General features: G+C 45.2%; 2 long non-coding RNA genes across 2 annotated transcripts; one reads left to right on the top strand and one right to left on the bottom strand.

Moving 5' to 3' along the window:
* Positions 1 to 999: 999 nt before the first annotated feature.
* Positions 1,000 to 8,705, bottom strand: LOC128783964 (uncharacterized). Its single transcript, XR_008429302.1, has 3 exons — positions 6,766 to 8,705; positions 4,896 to 5,029; positions 1,000 to 1,081 (listed from the first exon to the last, which is right to left on the bottom strand). It is a non-coding gene; the product is annotated as an uncharacterized LOC128783964 (long non-coding RNA).
* On the top strand, positions 8,308 to 12,052 carry LOC128783965 (uncharacterized). Its single transcript, XR_008429303.1, has 3 exons — positions 8,308 to 8,362; positions 10,373 to 10,500; positions 11,839 to 12,052. It is a non-coding gene; the product is annotated as an uncharacterized LOC128783965 (long non-coding RNA).
* The last annotated feature ends 3,832 nt before the right edge of the window (positions 12,053 to 15,884 follow it).

The following is a 15,884-nucleotide window of genomic DNA, read 5'->3' as shown; positions in this document are numbered from 1 at the left end:
AGCACTATGTACTTTCAGCCCAGAGAGCCAAGAACATCCTGGGGTGCTTCAAAAACAGCATGACCAGCAAATCAAGAGAGGGGATTCTATTCCTCCGGTCTGCTTTGAGACCCTACCTGGAGCACCGTATCCAGCTGTGGGGTCCACAGCATAGGAAAAACATGAACCTGATGGAGCAGATCCAGGCGATGGTAAGAAAAACAATCCAAGGACTGAAACACTTCTCCTATGAGGAAAGACTGAGACAGTTGGGGCTGCTCAGTCTGGAGAAGAGATGGCTGAAGGAAGACCCTAATGAGGCTTTTCAGTACCTGAAGAGGATTTATAAGAAAATGGGGACAGACTTTTTAGCAGGTCCTGTTGTGACAGGACAAGGGGTAGTGGGTTTACAATACAAGATGGTGGACTAGATACAAGGAAGAAATTTTTAATCATGAGGGTGGTGAAATAGTGGAACAGGTTGCCCAGAAAGGTGGTAGATGCCTTATCCCTGGAAATATCCAAGGTTCAGGGTGACTTCAGGGTGAGCTCATATTCAAGTTCAGGGTGAACTGGGTTCTGAATAGATTGATCTAGTTGAAGATGTCCCTACTCATTGCACTAGATGACCTTTAAAGGTTCCTTTCAACATAAACTATTCTATGATTCCATGATTTTATAATTGAGAGAGTCCTGAATTCAAAAAGCAGAAGGGAAGAAAACAGGCACTTCATCTGCAGTACAGTTACAATGAACCATCCTGAACAGTCATTATAGCAGCTCAGCATTGGGATGTCAATAGAATGTCATTGTACCTCTGGGTCAGATTGGTTTAAAACACATGCCATTCAAAAAAAACCACAAACACAAAAACAACAACAACAAAAAAAAAAACAAAAACAAAAAAACATAACCCTAATTAAACAAAAAAAAAAAAAACAACAAACCAAAACAAAACAAAAACCAAAAAAAAAAAAAAAAAAAAAAAAAAAAAAAAAAAAAAAACCACATATAGAAGAATCCATATAGATTATTTTTATTTTCTCTCTGTGTTTTGAATCCTCAGATTTCTTCTGGTCCAATTTTTCAGTATTGTCTGCAACTGTGAAGATGAAAAACACACATTTACAAAAATGAGATCTTTTACTATCATGTATTTACATGAATCCAGTGTCTGGGGATTTTAAGAAACACCTGAATACAGAGTGGTGACCCTGCTGTTCCCAGCACAGGTCTGTTATGGGCTTTGTGTTAACATGTCAGTACACTTCCCTTTCCATAAGCCATGACCTTTCCTTAAAGTTATGGATTTTTGAAACTGCTGAGCTACTGCTTTGCAATGTGTATGCAACACTTGATCTGAAACCATGAAAAGTTTTCTTCTACAAAGTAGACCAGAAGTGACAGACAGTACTTATTTCAAATACAGACATTTATGCCAGCACTGAAGGGAATATATCCCAAATTTCACATGCCAGAGGGTCTCTACTAGCCTTTTCCAAGGAAAGTAACACTCCCCTGGGGAGAAGCCTCTCTCCCTCACTTTCTCCCTTTGTTCTGCTTCACTAAGAGAAAAGGCTGCATCTTTCACCAGACAGATTCAAGCCTGCAAATCCCTTGGCAGACAGCAGACAAATTTCTGTTAGCTGATTCTTATGTGACCAATTCACATAGTACAAACAAATGATGATGCAAATGCTAAAGATGGCAAGACATTACAGTGTAAACAAAGGCTCTTACAGGATCCTGTCAGCTTCACTACTTAGATCACTGCACACTGAAAGGATGAGTGAGATCAGAGTGACTCTGCCCCATCACACTTGGACTCACAGTTAAGGTGGTTCATGCACACATGAGAGCATCTCCTCCGAGTACTCAGCGCTTGCACAGAGACCAAAATGTTGGGAAAACTTAAGGCTCTGCAGTCCTGACAGCATTACCAATAGTCACATGGAAATTCGAGCATGCTGCAGCAGAAGCAAACATTACACCATGAGGCAGTGGGTGTCTTGAAGAGCATGTCTGTCCAGCCCCCTGCACATTCTCCAGGGCAGGCAGAAAATCAGAAGCCAGACTACCACCAGCTCGGTGGAGTAGTGCACACACCCCCCACTCCCCTTTTCCTCCCCAGGCAGCAAGCAAAAGAGGGTGAGTGCTAGGAAGAAGGCAGGCTGGCTCCCCAATGTGAGAATCCTGCTCATAAAACTCAATTAAGTGGATTACAGATGAGCTCATTCCCAGTGGTGGGTCACATTCCATTAGAGGCAGGCTCGATGCCAGGTGGACTCAGCGCTGCTTGGATGGCAGCAAGATCCACCCCACCACTTACCGTCTCTGCCTCTGACCTCACTATACCTTGCCAGATTTCTTGCCCTGTGCCCCATGCTGCATGGCAGGCTCATTGCTCATCCCTGCTCATCCTCTCAGTGAGGTAATCAGAGCCAGTGTTAGGTCATGGAGAGATAAGGGGATGGCCAAGCTCTCTGAAACACCTTGGTCTAGGGCAGCAACGTGGAAAAGGAAAAGCATAGGGAGAAAGAGGCAAAGTGGAGTAGGAGGAAGACCAGCAGAAAGAGACATTCCCTGGAAAACAATGGCAGAGTTCAGGAAAGGATGGAACAGTCAGCCCCATAAACTGGATTAGTGGTATTTGACGTGAAAGTGAGAACAATCAGAGCTCTCAGCTCACTAATCCCAAAGGCTTTTTTCACAGCATAGGTATAAGATTACAGCATCGTCTGCTACACACCACCTACAGTCACTGCACTCAGCACTCAAAAATGTGTGTGCTTGTATGTGGGGAACAAAGAGTGTGTCTAGGGTATATTTGTGTGGGGGAATGACTGTGTTTGGAGGAGAAAATGGTGGGAGGAAGAGAAGGTGAATGAATCTGTGAAGGGTGAGTGTGTGGGCGTGAGGGCAGGAAAAAGCTGGATGAATGACTGTGTGGGTGGGTAATACATGGGCTAGAGTAAGTCAAATGTTATAAGCACCTGCAGGCATTTTGCCAGATTTGAGACCTATTTTGACTTGCTTTGTACATCCCACTTTGCTTTTCACTGTTTGCAAACGTTCTTGGCAGCTCAGCTTAATTTGTACAAATAGCAACCGACCAAGAGTGAGCCAAATCTGTTGTGAAATAGGTTGAAGAAGACACAGGTTTTTGTGCAGATCCAAGCAGCAGGGGCTTTGTACCATCTGGAACCTGTGTACCAAGTCCCAGGGAAAGGCCTACAAGGGAGATCAATCTAGTTACATCCCCACCATTTGCCATTCCACGTGAGGAAGGAATACCTCAGACCAGTTGCAAAGTGAGACATGCTGTCTGGACAATGATCCCCACAGGGCATGGGAGCCACACAGCGCAGGCATCTGCCATCCTGGCATAGGACACCTCAGTATCTACAGCCTCAGAGAGAGCTTTCTCCTTTAGCTCAGAAGGACTGAGAGGAAGACAGCAGCCTTATGTTTTGTTCCCTTGTGTGTGACAAGTGAACTCAGTTTGGCAGTGTGAGGCAGCAGGTTTCCTATTAGTTTTACCACCAGTTTATCAGGCAATTTTGGACAGCTTCACTTGCCTTCTCCATGTATCTGTTTCTTAAGGCAAAAATCTATCAGTAATGATACAGATATGAGATCTCGTGTTGGAAAGCATTATGTAAGACTCACGTGATATTATTCTCTTGCACTAGCTGAGGGTAGTTGTCAAATTTCCTTTGCATTCATTGCCTGCAGTACTCAAACCATAAGCCCTGAAGAAGTCCAAGCCTGCACTGCAGGAGCTCCAACTCTAGTCTCTCCAGTTCTGCTGCTCCTTTCAGCAAATCATGACCCAGGTCCTGGCTGTCTGTCTCAAGACCTCCAGCATAAAATACATAGAGCCCATCCTGAGCGGCAAGGGATCTCACAGTCCCTTTGGCACAATCCAGATTGTTCTTGCTGCTCTGTCCTTGGTAATTTGTACTACCTGGCTTGTATATTAAATGTGTTAAGAGTCCAGAATAGCTAGGATGCAAAAGTACTGTGGCCACAACATTTCTTTTCCCATAATGGTGCTAAAAGAATTTAGGGTCATGTATCACAACCAAGCAATCTGATCCCCTGTCTTTTATTATGCTTTTCCCTTCTCTTCTGACTGGCTTTTCTTTATCAGCATTTCTCTTTCTGCTATCCTGCCCCAGAGTTTTGCTCTGGCAAGTGCTGCAAGTACTGTGCCAAGCTGCTTCACCCTGCCTTACTGATGGTCCCTGGAATGGCTGACGGTACACTGCTATATCCTCCTGTCTGTGTGCATGAATTAGCAAGCCCTTTGCTTTTCAACTTCAGCAGAAACAGAGTGACCTGTCTATGCAATTAACCCCTACTCTCTTTAACTAGAGGGAAGACTATATTGTTTCTCCTGGGACCCAAGAGAGAATGAGAGAAAAAACCAGAGATGCTATCAGGGTGCCAAAGCACTAGGTATAAAAAACCTTTTTCACCCTAACAGTATATCAGGTGCTGCCTCAAGAACTATTATTGAACTACAGCCAGAAATAGTGTGGTCCTACCCTGTGCATTTTTCCCCTTTCTGATACTCTTTGCTACTTGAAAGTATTTCATTCAATGAAATGGTTTAAGGCTCTGTCTACAAGGAGGATCTTTTGTGAAATACCACATCTCTGCCTTCTAAACCTTCCAGCTGAATGGGAATAACTGCTGTAGTTGCCACAGCACAGGCTACACAAAAATGATGCTTGAGTTTAATTATACTGAGTGGTTGAGGCCACTGCCTCACTGCTCTGGGATACATTGCTCTGAAAAGCAGCCAGGTAATTCTGCTGCAGCTGCCTTTCTCTCAGTGTCCTGGGAAGGGGAAGGGAGGAAGGGTGACAGGGAGCAGGGCTTTCTGCCAGGTTTAGCTACAGCAAACATACCTGAGCTGGGTGGTCTCAAAGGATGTGGCTACACCAAGCAGAGATCCCCCAAGGCAGTGCCAGAGGCAGCTGGTGGGTTCTGAGGAGTATAGGCAAAATTCGGTTTTGATGTAGAGATTTCCGCTGCACTTTTCCTGTGTAAGAAGAGGAGAAAGAAAGAAAAGGAACTGGGAAAGGAGAGAAGGCAGAAAGGAACTGGAATTGTATCTCTCAACACTCCAAAGGTAAGAAAATAGATGCAACAAGGATGTTTTTGAGAGACCATTATCCTCAGCCATAAATGTTATTGTACCCAACTCAGCCCTTCTCTAAGGGGTGTTGCCAACCCAGCTTTGGTAGAGCTGACAGCAAGGTTGGTGGTGCTTCAGTACCTCATGCAACTACTGCCTACTTTTCCTGGAGTTGGTCATGGGCAGTTGTGTCCCAAATAACTACAGAGCTGGAAACAATATAACCACATGTGCTTGGAGACCCAGCGAATTCTGCTCAGAAATGGGGGAGATTAACCTCAGTGTCACACTATGCTAATATGGCTAATTTCCTTCTGGGGATCCTGCCTCTGCCTGGATACGCTCACATACCCCAGCTCATTTGGGGCACGCTCAAGTGCTCACAGCACAGCACTGCCTTATCAGCTGGACACACCGTGAGGAGATCACACAGGAGTGGTGTTTTTCACCTCCCTAATGGGCATTTTCTTCTGAAGTGCAAGCAGTTCATGGACTCAAAAGTCCATCTGCAACAAAATTCTCCCCAAATGCTTCAGGAATCTGCCACTACTTCCATCACCCAAACTTCATTCTCCATGATCCTAAGGCGATTCAGATAAGGATGAATACCCTCCCTCCCTTCCTTCCTTCCTTCCTTCCTTCCTTCCTTCCTTCCTTCCTTCCTTCCTTCCGCAACTTCCGCAACTTCCGCAACTTCCGCAACTTCCTTCCGCAACTTCCTCTTTTTTTTTCTTTTCTTTTCTGGGGTTTTTGGGCTTTTTTGTTTCCCTCCTTCTGGCTGAAAGCCTTTGAGTTGCCACACATCAGAACCAGTAAATAACCAGACAAGTCTCTTAGATCATGTTTAGGAGCTACCCTCTTCTTTGAGAGACATGCAGTAACGGAGAATTTTACCAGAGGGTCAGGGGAGTTTGCTGTTAACCTTCTTGAGAGCCACCAATGATGAGGGCTTTTAGAGAATTTTCTTTTTGGAATGAATATTTATGACTTCCTGAAAAGGACCGAGGTTTGCATGGAGCAGTAACAACTTTTTATCAAATTATGGTATGCTGGGGGCAAAACGTAAAAAAAAAAAAAAAAAAAACCCAAACAAAAAAAAAACCCAAAAAAACCCACAAACAAATAACCCCCCCCCAAATCCCCAACCAACCAACCAGTAAAAACCCCACCAAAATAAAAAAAAAACCAAACAAAAAAACCCAATACCAAAGCAAACAAACAAAAACCCCAACAACCAAAACAAACAAACAAAAACAACCAAAAACCCAAACAACAACAACAACAAAAAAAAAATCCCCAAGTTCCATTACACCAGGAAAGCTCTTGGTATGCCTGAACATGGACAGCTAGAACTGTTATTTGAATGCATCACAAACAAATGAAAAAAACACTAACCTCTAACCAATAAAGTTTCATCAGATATTTTGGCTTAAAATTCAACAGATTTATGTTAAACTAATATGTAAATATACACTGATGCACTTTTAACTACCTAAAACATAAATTTGGATATTTTGTTGTCCTGAAGGCCCTTAGCTAAAATTTGGTGAGTCCCAGCCCCAATGGCAACAACACATCTTAATCTTCAGATAAAACTGAGTTTACTATTCAAAGTACTAGACAGACAATAGCTTTGCCACCTCCATCCTTGTGCCCTGGTGCACTCCAGGCTGCTGCTAACACTTTTGAACAGTTCTTTTAGGAAGACACAGCTTGCACTGGACACCAGCACACATTTCTGATGTCCTCCTTGTATGTATATAGCTACTGTGTTGGTGTCAGGCTGATTCCAACCAATTTGCATCATAGGCATATATACAAATTGAACACAGATTGTGATCCCTGGCTTCAAAAGGTGAAGCCAGCTGCATTTAACCCACTGGTCTCAAACAGCAAAGCCCTGGGACTGTTGCTTTCCACTCCCAGGCAGATGCGGTATTGCTTGGTCACCATGGTGACAAGCACTTCTCAGTAGGTAACCACCACCCTGAACTGTGCAACTCTCTCCTGTTCGAAGCCCAGGCCCGTGTACTCACACACAGGCAGTTTCTTTTGCCTGTGCAGTCCTGCTGGGGCTTTGCCCGCCACTCCAAGCTCTGCCACCACCTTCCCGCACCCTGTATTCCTACACTGGAGCGTGACCACAGGCACCATCGGCGCTCCCACCAGAGGATGCGGCTGGGTTAAACTGCTAAATATTTAATGGGAAGGATGGCTGGTGCCTTCCCTAAGCCTGCTGCGGGAGATCTCCGCGGAGGATGGTTGTGTTGAGCAGTCACCCGGCCAGGCGTCCATGGAAGGGACAGCCGGGCTCAGCAGTTTCACGCGCTCTTCATCCTCCCCTTCCTCCGCTGCCCACCCTGTCACTGCCTTGCATTAGGGCTGCGTCCCGCCGAGCTGTGCCAACCGGAGCCGGAGCCGGAGCCGCCCCAGCGCCCCGGGCTCCCTGCCCTGCCCGCGGGGAAGCCTCTGGCCCCCAAGCGAAGGGTTAAGGCCGCCGCCCCTCGCCGCCATGGCTCCCCCCGCACGTCTCCGCAGACATGTCCCCTCCGCCAGGGCTCCCCCCGCCGTCTCCATGGAAACCGGCCCCGAGCAGCTGCCGGCTGCGCCCCGGCCGCCGCGGCCTCGCCGGGGAAGGCGATGGCAGCCCTTTTACTTCCTCGGTCCCGCCGCTGCAGCGGGGACCAGTGCCTGGGACATGCCCTGAAAATGCCCCGGTGGCCACGAAGGCCAGCGGCATCCTGGCCTGGCTCAGCAATAGCACGGCCAGCGGGACCCGGACAGTGATTGTCTCCCCGTACTGGTGATGCTGCACCTCGAGTCCTGTGCCCAGTTCTGGGCCCCTCACCACAGGAAGGACATTGAGGTGCTGGAGCCTGTCCAGAGAAGAGCAACGGAGCTGGTGAAGGGTCAGGAGCACAAGTCCTGTGAGGAGTGCCTGAGGGAGCTGGGGGTGTTTAGCCTGGAGAAAAGGAGGCTCAGGGTGACCTTATCACTCTCCACAGCTCCCTAAAAGAAGGCTGTATCCATGTGGGGGTTGACTTTTTCTCCCAGGCAACCAGTGATAGAAGAGGAAATGGCCTCAAGTCACACTAGAGGAGGTCTAAATTGGATATTAGAAAATAAATTGACTGAAAGGATGGACAAACATTGGAAGAGTGAACTGTGAACAGTGGAACTGCTGAGGGAAGTGGTTGAGCAACCATCCCTGGAAGTGTTCAAAAATGTTTGGATGTGGTACGTGGGAACATGGAGTAGTGTGAAGCATGGTGGTGCTGAGTTAATGGTTGAACTTGATGATCTTGAAGGTCTTTTCCAACACTAAGAATTCTATGATTTTAAAATAGAGGTGTAGGTGAGTTGTCTGCTTGCCCTGAAGTGGGATATGGAGCTGAGCTCAGGGCTTTGTTCTCCTCTCTGTTCACCTCCAAGAAGATTTTCAGATGAAAAACTTACCAGAAATGTTACATATTGCTACCATAGCCTCTGAAACAACCACTTAGCAAAAATTGCCAACCCTTGTGGCTCTGTGGCTCCCCTACCCAGGTGTATGTTCTGGTGAGGGCTTCCCTTCTCTGGAGAGATGAACCAGGCTTTTCCTCAGGTGATAAAATTGTCCTTCATCCACTGAAAAAAAAAAAGGAAAATGTCTTACACATATTTGTTGTTTAGGTTTTTTTTTTTTTTTAATATGAGATGGCATTGACCTACCCTGAGATACAGACCTAAATATGGAAGTTGCTTTCACTTGAGGTTGTAACACATCCTCTCTGTGGCAAAAGTTGTCACTAGCCCACCCAAGCCTCTTTGCACTGAAGATCCTTTTGCATTGTTCCCATGTGTGCCCACACAGGCAAATTTGTTCACAGCTCCCTGGGGAAGAGATGCACTGTGCAGCATGAGTAGGGAAAGGCTCCAGAAGCCCTCGTAAAATGCACAGGTGACAGCATATCCTGTGGGAACAGGTCAGGCTTTGCTTTCATCTGTGTGCCAGCCTGGAGAGTTGGCCTGGTGCTGGAAACATATGCCAAAGGATGTCCTAAAAGTAGGTTGAAAACAGGAAATTCAGCTGTGTTCACTAATTGTCCATAGTGGAACATGTTGTCTTTTTCACCACCCTTATCTCAACTGCACTGTCTTGGCTAGCAGAAAATTATCTCCACTTTCAGCTCTGAGAGACTACACCTATTCTGCCTATAAGGTCAAAGTTGGGCCCCAATTTCAAATTTGACTCTTTTTTCTAACTCTCTTTTCTTCTAGCTCCAAAACTATCTTCTGCCTTCATCTTCAACTTTTCCAAATCTCATCCTGATCTGATGTCCCTCCTTATATGACTGCTGAAATCCTTCTGCCCACTTTCTCTGTAATAGTTCAGTGTGTCCTTAACCAGCAATTATACATCAGAGATCAAAAGGAGCCTTTCTCCGTACCAATAAGATGCTTCTGAGACTAAAATTTTGCCTGTGTACATAAGGCTACTTTATTGTCTGTGCTCTTCTAAATCAAACTGATGCCCATTACCCCCCAGCTTTCCTTCCTCATGTTTTTCCTCTAATGATCTCTGCCTGTTACCCCATCTCCTTCATAATCTGAACAATTTGCAGTGTAGGATCTCCTTCTTTGATATTGTCCTCCCAAACCCTCACACTGATGGGTCACTCCCTGATATGAAACAGCACAGACACTGTAGCTGCTGTTTCGCTTCACCCAGGGAACATCTCTCCCCGACTGCTGTTGGCTAATTAGAAGATCTGATGTGGTCTAATAGCTTGGCTGTTAAATGCAAACCCCCCTCAGCTGCAAAATCCTGGGTTGATTTGCTGGCAGCTCTCAATTTTCTGCTCTTCTTCTATTTTCTTATTACACTAAGTAAATATGACCCTTTCTTCTTCTTTCCTAGAACAACCTACTTAGCAGACATTCAAATATGTAAGTAGTGAAGGTGATAGAAACACACACTAATGGAGAACTGAGGCTATAATTTGAGTACACACAGAGCCTAGGCTATTCAATCCTTGTTATGGAAGAGTAGGTGAGCTCTTCAACTTCATAGTCCAGAGAAAAGGTATGGATCAAGGGGAGATGAGTGCTAAGAGTTACATCAGATTCTTAAGTCTGCCAGGCATAAAGATTGCAACTGAGGTATAGGTAGCTATTATTTGATTTTGTATTATCACATGACTGCAACTTTTTCTTTAGAATGAGCTCTTAGACAAGACATCCATGGGGTTTTTTTGACTCTTGCAGCTGACCACAGTCATGGAATCGCTGTGGCCGGAAGAAGCTCCAGCTGACTGATAGTGGAGCATGCACCGAGAAGCCACCAAGCTGTGTAGCAGCAAGGTAGAAGAGAGAAAAATAGCATGAAAAGGAAGGTGAGGAATTAGATTTCTAGAAGGTATATGTGTGATAAAGACAGATCCTGTCTTGTTGCATCCTGGGATTGGGTTTTAGGGGTTCTTATTTGTGTTAGCTAGCCGAGTCCTGTGTACCCCCGCGCTCCCCCTGTGTTGTTTCCCCCCCGTGGTTTCTGGCCCCACGCTGCCTGCTGCCGGATCTTCCCCCTCTGCCGCTCCTGTAACCACCCCCTCCGTCCGGCCCCGGGAGACCCTGTGCCTGCCACCCCAATCCACACAACCCCACTCAGCCCGAGGCTCGGTGCCCGCCCCTGCAGGGTTCTCTGGTTGGTCGCTGTTGCTGGCGTCACCGCCACAGCAGCCACCCCTATTTGATGGCAGGCCGTGGATCCTCTCGCCCCACCCCTCCATAAAATCCTACCCTGCACCCAGGCGCCATTTCTCCCATGCAAGTGCCGGGAGCGGTTGCGTCTTTCCATCGAACCGCGCCACGTGACCAATAAACCGTTCCTTTATGGACAATTAAAGTAAATGGACAATTCCTTACCTCTTTACCGGATCCCTAGCGCACGGTAACAGAGGCTGGCCAGCCCACGTGTCCGAGACACGGAGCCGTGTCTGGGAACCTGCGGCAGCAAACCCCAGCGGCACGTGGAAGCTACGCCACAGCTGGGCTCCCAAGAGCTGCATGCAGCCGGGGAGGGCGAAAACCCATGCCGCACTGTCTGAATTTCAAAAATCAATAGGATGAAGATCATACTGGCAGAGAAAAAAACAGCCAATTTGAGATCTGGAATAAGAAAATGTGAATGAAAGTAGGTCTTTTCTCCAGTTCAGCATGTGCAACATCATCTAGACCTTCTTAGTTCCTGACACACCTGAATTCCTAAATTTATACTTCTCAGGGCCTTTAACAGGCTCTTTTAATTCCAAATTCAGAGAAAACAGGGCTCAAATGGATACTAGTACACAGACATAGCTGTCATCTACCTTCCCTGCCACAAGACTGGATCAGATACCAAGAAATGACCACTATTATTTCCTTCATTGCAAATTTAGTGAAGTAGTGGGGTACTAATCAAGCCATTTTACAGTCAGGATGATAGGACCAACACCTAAGAGAAGTTTTGAACATGCAATGATAAACCATCTTCAGTGGCTTGTAGCACTGCCTATTTTCAGTCTTAGTTTACCTCCAATGTAATGTGGGGCAAAGAAGCAAAAGGGAAGGTTTTAGCTCTCGGTTTCCTTTTCTAAGAGCTTAGCTGTGTTAGCCTGTCATTTGTGACTCTTTCTTCTTTGTACACAAAGATTGGATTTGCCATAAAACAAAACCCATTTTTTTGTTTTGTAAAGGCTTCACCTGAAGAAATAAGGTCAAGAAAAGCAACACCTAAATGAAGCCACTTGCAATAATGTTTGCCTGCATATATCTATCCTAAATGGCAGGAAAGTATGAAAGCCTCCTTCTATTGCTACTCTTAGTGGGTTAAGCAGAGAGGACAGGCATGGGACCTTCCAGAGGCATGAAGATGACTTCTTGGCATGGTTCAGAAGCAGCAGGAACAAAAGTCAGCTTAAACCATCTTTAATAAAAGCTGTGCATAGCAAGCACAGTCTCAACCATAAGCAGCTTTACACTGCAATCATAACACAGAGAGACCAGAAACAGCACATGCTACAGAGACCAAGTCTTACTTTCAGTAGTAATTCAAAGGGGCAAATGAGGACAAAATTAATGTAAGTAGGGGAGAAAAACTGACATTGCTGTGGAAACCATTTCACTTCATGGCATTTTAAATTCCCAACAATGAATCAATGCAGTTCTGTGTTATTCTACTATTGCAGCCAGCCCAGAGTGGGCCGTGGTGACAAATACATTCCAGGCTATCTCCATGAAGCAGAAGCCCCTACTGTTTCAGCCAAAATGCCTGTAGTGACAGTATATGCTTTATGTGGTTCAGCTAGGACTGGGAAACCTGATCTCATAAACTTTGTCAGCATGAATTATGTCTTTATTATATTAAATGGCATCTTGGCGTTTGCCCATATACCACATCACAGATCAGCAAACACATATACAGGCCACTCTGCCAGAGTGTGCAGGCATGGGGGAAAGCTGTGGCTGTTGTGAGGCCTCCCATCTCTGTGCCTGTCCAATTTGGTCATGATTGACATCTCAGCTGAGATGTTTCATCAGTGTAAGTTCCCCCTCCCTGCCTCATTCTTAAGCTTTCAGAAGGTAGGTGCTTGGTCCTGTGTCTGTTCAGAGGAAGCACCGTGACCTACATGTCTGCCCCTGACCTTTAGCCTGATCAATAAAACTACAAATTGGTCTTTTCTTATCCTCGACACTTTAGTCATAAAATCCCTACTGAGATGGAATGAAACACTGAACTTTATGTCTAGGCATCATGAACATGTTTCGTAGCAGGGGAGAGACTGGCAGTATTTCAGCCATCAAATATACAACCCTCTTTCACTCACTTTCTGTGCAGCAATCATTTGTGTGATATTTGAAACCTGTAGAATGTCATTTTTGGTTCTATATTCACACAAATTTCCAAATATTCCGGAACAGCTAGAACCTCTAGTGTGCTTTAACAACACTTTTTTACTACCATACGGGCTTTCCCCCTTTGGTGATGTTCAGGAAGAAGAAGAGAAGAGGCCTCATTTCTCTTAGACAGGAACAGAGATGGTTTTGGGAGAGAGTCAACAAAGCCAAGTAAGAGTGTAATGCTAGATGGGTGCACAGTTTTTGCTGGTATTTCTGTTGCCTGATGTTTTGTCCCTGCAGGGGACTGCCTGTAGTGGGCAAGGAGCATGAGAGGACATGGCAGGCCACAAACCAAGACTCTCATCTTCTTAAGACTGGCATGGTGTTGGCAGACCTAAGCTTGCATTTGCCTTTGTGCAATAAGCAATACTTGGGTCTGAAAAGGCATGTAATAGGTGGGGGGTTTTATACCAACAGCCTTTATCATAAAATCAGAAGGGCTTTAACATGGCTCTAAATGTGGTTGTTGTGTTACTTTACATCCCTTGCAGAGCAATTCAGAGGGAGGAAGGAGGTTGTACTGCACAGTTTTGTGTACAGCTTGGAAAATCTATTCCATCGTTTACCATGAAATAGCTGTTGGAGCCACATGCTTTCTTCATGCTGGCAAGAGTGTTGTGTATTTAGCATGCTCAGCTGCTAGTGGGGCTATAAACCATACTTTTTACTCAGCTGCACTGCCATGGGATGGCCTTGAATAACCTCCTGTGTCACATCAAGGCTTTTCGCTGGTGAAATGAAACATGTCTGTGAATCAGAGGAATGAAGAAAAACCTAACAGACTCTTCTAATTCCTTTTGGATAGCCAGGCCATTTCTTTTGCCAGAGAGGCTTGCCATCATGTACATCCATCCACAAAACCCAGAAAGCCAGATCCAATCAATAAGGTGGACCAGAAGACCAGGAGCCTTTGGGTTCTTGAAAGCCCAAGAGGAGTGGTATGAAAATAGCACCATTTCCTATGTGGCTCTTTGATGCTGCTGTGTGCTACCTAACACTGCTGAGTCTGCAAACACAATTTCCTCTGCCTCAGCTTGCAGGAGAGCCCAGAAACACTGTGTTGGAATCACACAGCGCATGTTCAAGGCAGGCAGGTGGCAGGTTCAAAGTGGAGTGAAGAAACAGCTCCTTTATGTAATGCACAGTTAAGCTCTGGAGAACCTTTTCTCAGGATTTAATGGGTGCTGGAACTTCATGTGAGTTTCAGAACTAGTCCAGTACAATCCTGGAAGAAGCAAACATCAGAAGCTACATGATGCAGCTCTGCTGCTGTATTGTTCAGGGAGTTCTTAAGCCAAAACTCTCTGGAGACTGGAAGAATACACAGGGCAGAAGTTGCTATATGCTGGCCCTGTTCTCTGCTCTTAGCAAGGTACCACTGTTGGCCACTGTCACAGAGAGGACTCTGGCTACACAGAATGGATGCCTCTGCTGTTGATGGTTTTACATAATCTTTCATAATGCAGGATGTGACTAGAGTCTTCTAGGTTTACATGCTTCCACACAAACATACCCCACCTTGAGGAAATAGAGGCTTTTCCTAAAGAGACTTTTAGTGACATCAGCTTTTAATGACACTGGATCCCTATATCTCATTCCAGAGATGGTACTTCCATCTTCACCCATTTATCCTTTTTATAATTTGCTGGATGATCTTTGTGTCATAACAGAGATCAGGTCTTTATTATAATGTATACTGCAATATCTTATTAAAAAAAAAAAAAAAAAAAAAAGAGGAGTTGTTCTTCAGAAGAACTAGTTGCCGAAAAAAGAAGATAAACAACAGCAGAACAGAGAGGGAGCACAAGTTGAGGAAAAGTTGGTCCCATTGCAATTGCTAAAAAACCAGTTCACATTTCTTAACTCCCAAATGATGCCACACAAACCTCACATATGCCAACTGGTCCAGTCCCAGGCTCATTTTAAGCCCTACCTCAGAACACTGTTTTTTTTCTATTTTATTTAAAAGTGCTTCCTGATTTTATAGCTAAGTGCCCTTTCCTCTGGTGAAAAGCAGTGCTGTCTGACACAGGACAACAGCTCAGGTTTTGGTGGTGGTTATTGCTCTGCATCACTGTGACCATTTTCTTCCCTTTTGCAATGCCATTAAGGACTGAAGGAGGTGAATAGTTAGAGGATAATACACCATTAGGGACCAGCCCTAGCCGCACAATACATTTCAAGTACGCCGATATTCACCTTCCAGTTTCATCTGTAGTCCATGCTCTGTAAAAGAATACCAGCACTGATACAACTGAGGCTTGCCCAGACACAAATTCTGTTGGAAGCAGTGACATGAGTAGACCACCATGATTTTAGCAGGATGGAGGATTTCATATTCCAACTTCCCAATATGTTGTCTCATGTCATATTTGAGCATGGAAATTGAATAACGCCGTATGACATAAAATACTCTGCATACTAACAGATTTGTGTTGGACTTGATCTAGTCATTCTGACTTCTTTATTCATATGGTTGAGCTGTGCAAGGAATAAATATCTCTGGTACCAGATTTAGAAAGAGTGTATTTTATTGCAGACAAGAAGACATTATCTGCTCTGGTGGCAGTATGGGGGATTTATGGCAGTTTACAAAATGCAGAAACTCTGTGTGTATGTGTTAATCTCTGATAGGCTTATCGCTGTACTAAACTGCTTCCATAAATCGTAGGCTTAATGCTGCTTTCAGGTACACCAACACACACCCAGTAACTCCTAGAGAACTTGTAGTGTCAGTGTTTTTTAACACTCATCTTTTCAATAGGTGGAATACATAAACACTCAAGATTGTCACCTCACCAAATTCAGCCTTGCTGGAAGGCAGCTGAAGATATCCACTGAA

The sequence above is a fragment of the Vidua chalybeata genome, chromosome 2 (assembly GCF_026979565.1).
Source record: "Vidua chalybeata isolate OUT-0048 chromosome 2, bVidCha1 merged haplotype, whole genome shotgun sequence".
Lineage (NCBI taxonomy): Eukaryota > Metazoa > Chordata > Aves > Passeriformes > Viduidae > Vidua > Vidua chalybeata.
The sequence above is the reverse complement of the archived record's forward strand: the minus strand, read 5'-3'. Positions and strand labels throughout refer to the sequence as shown.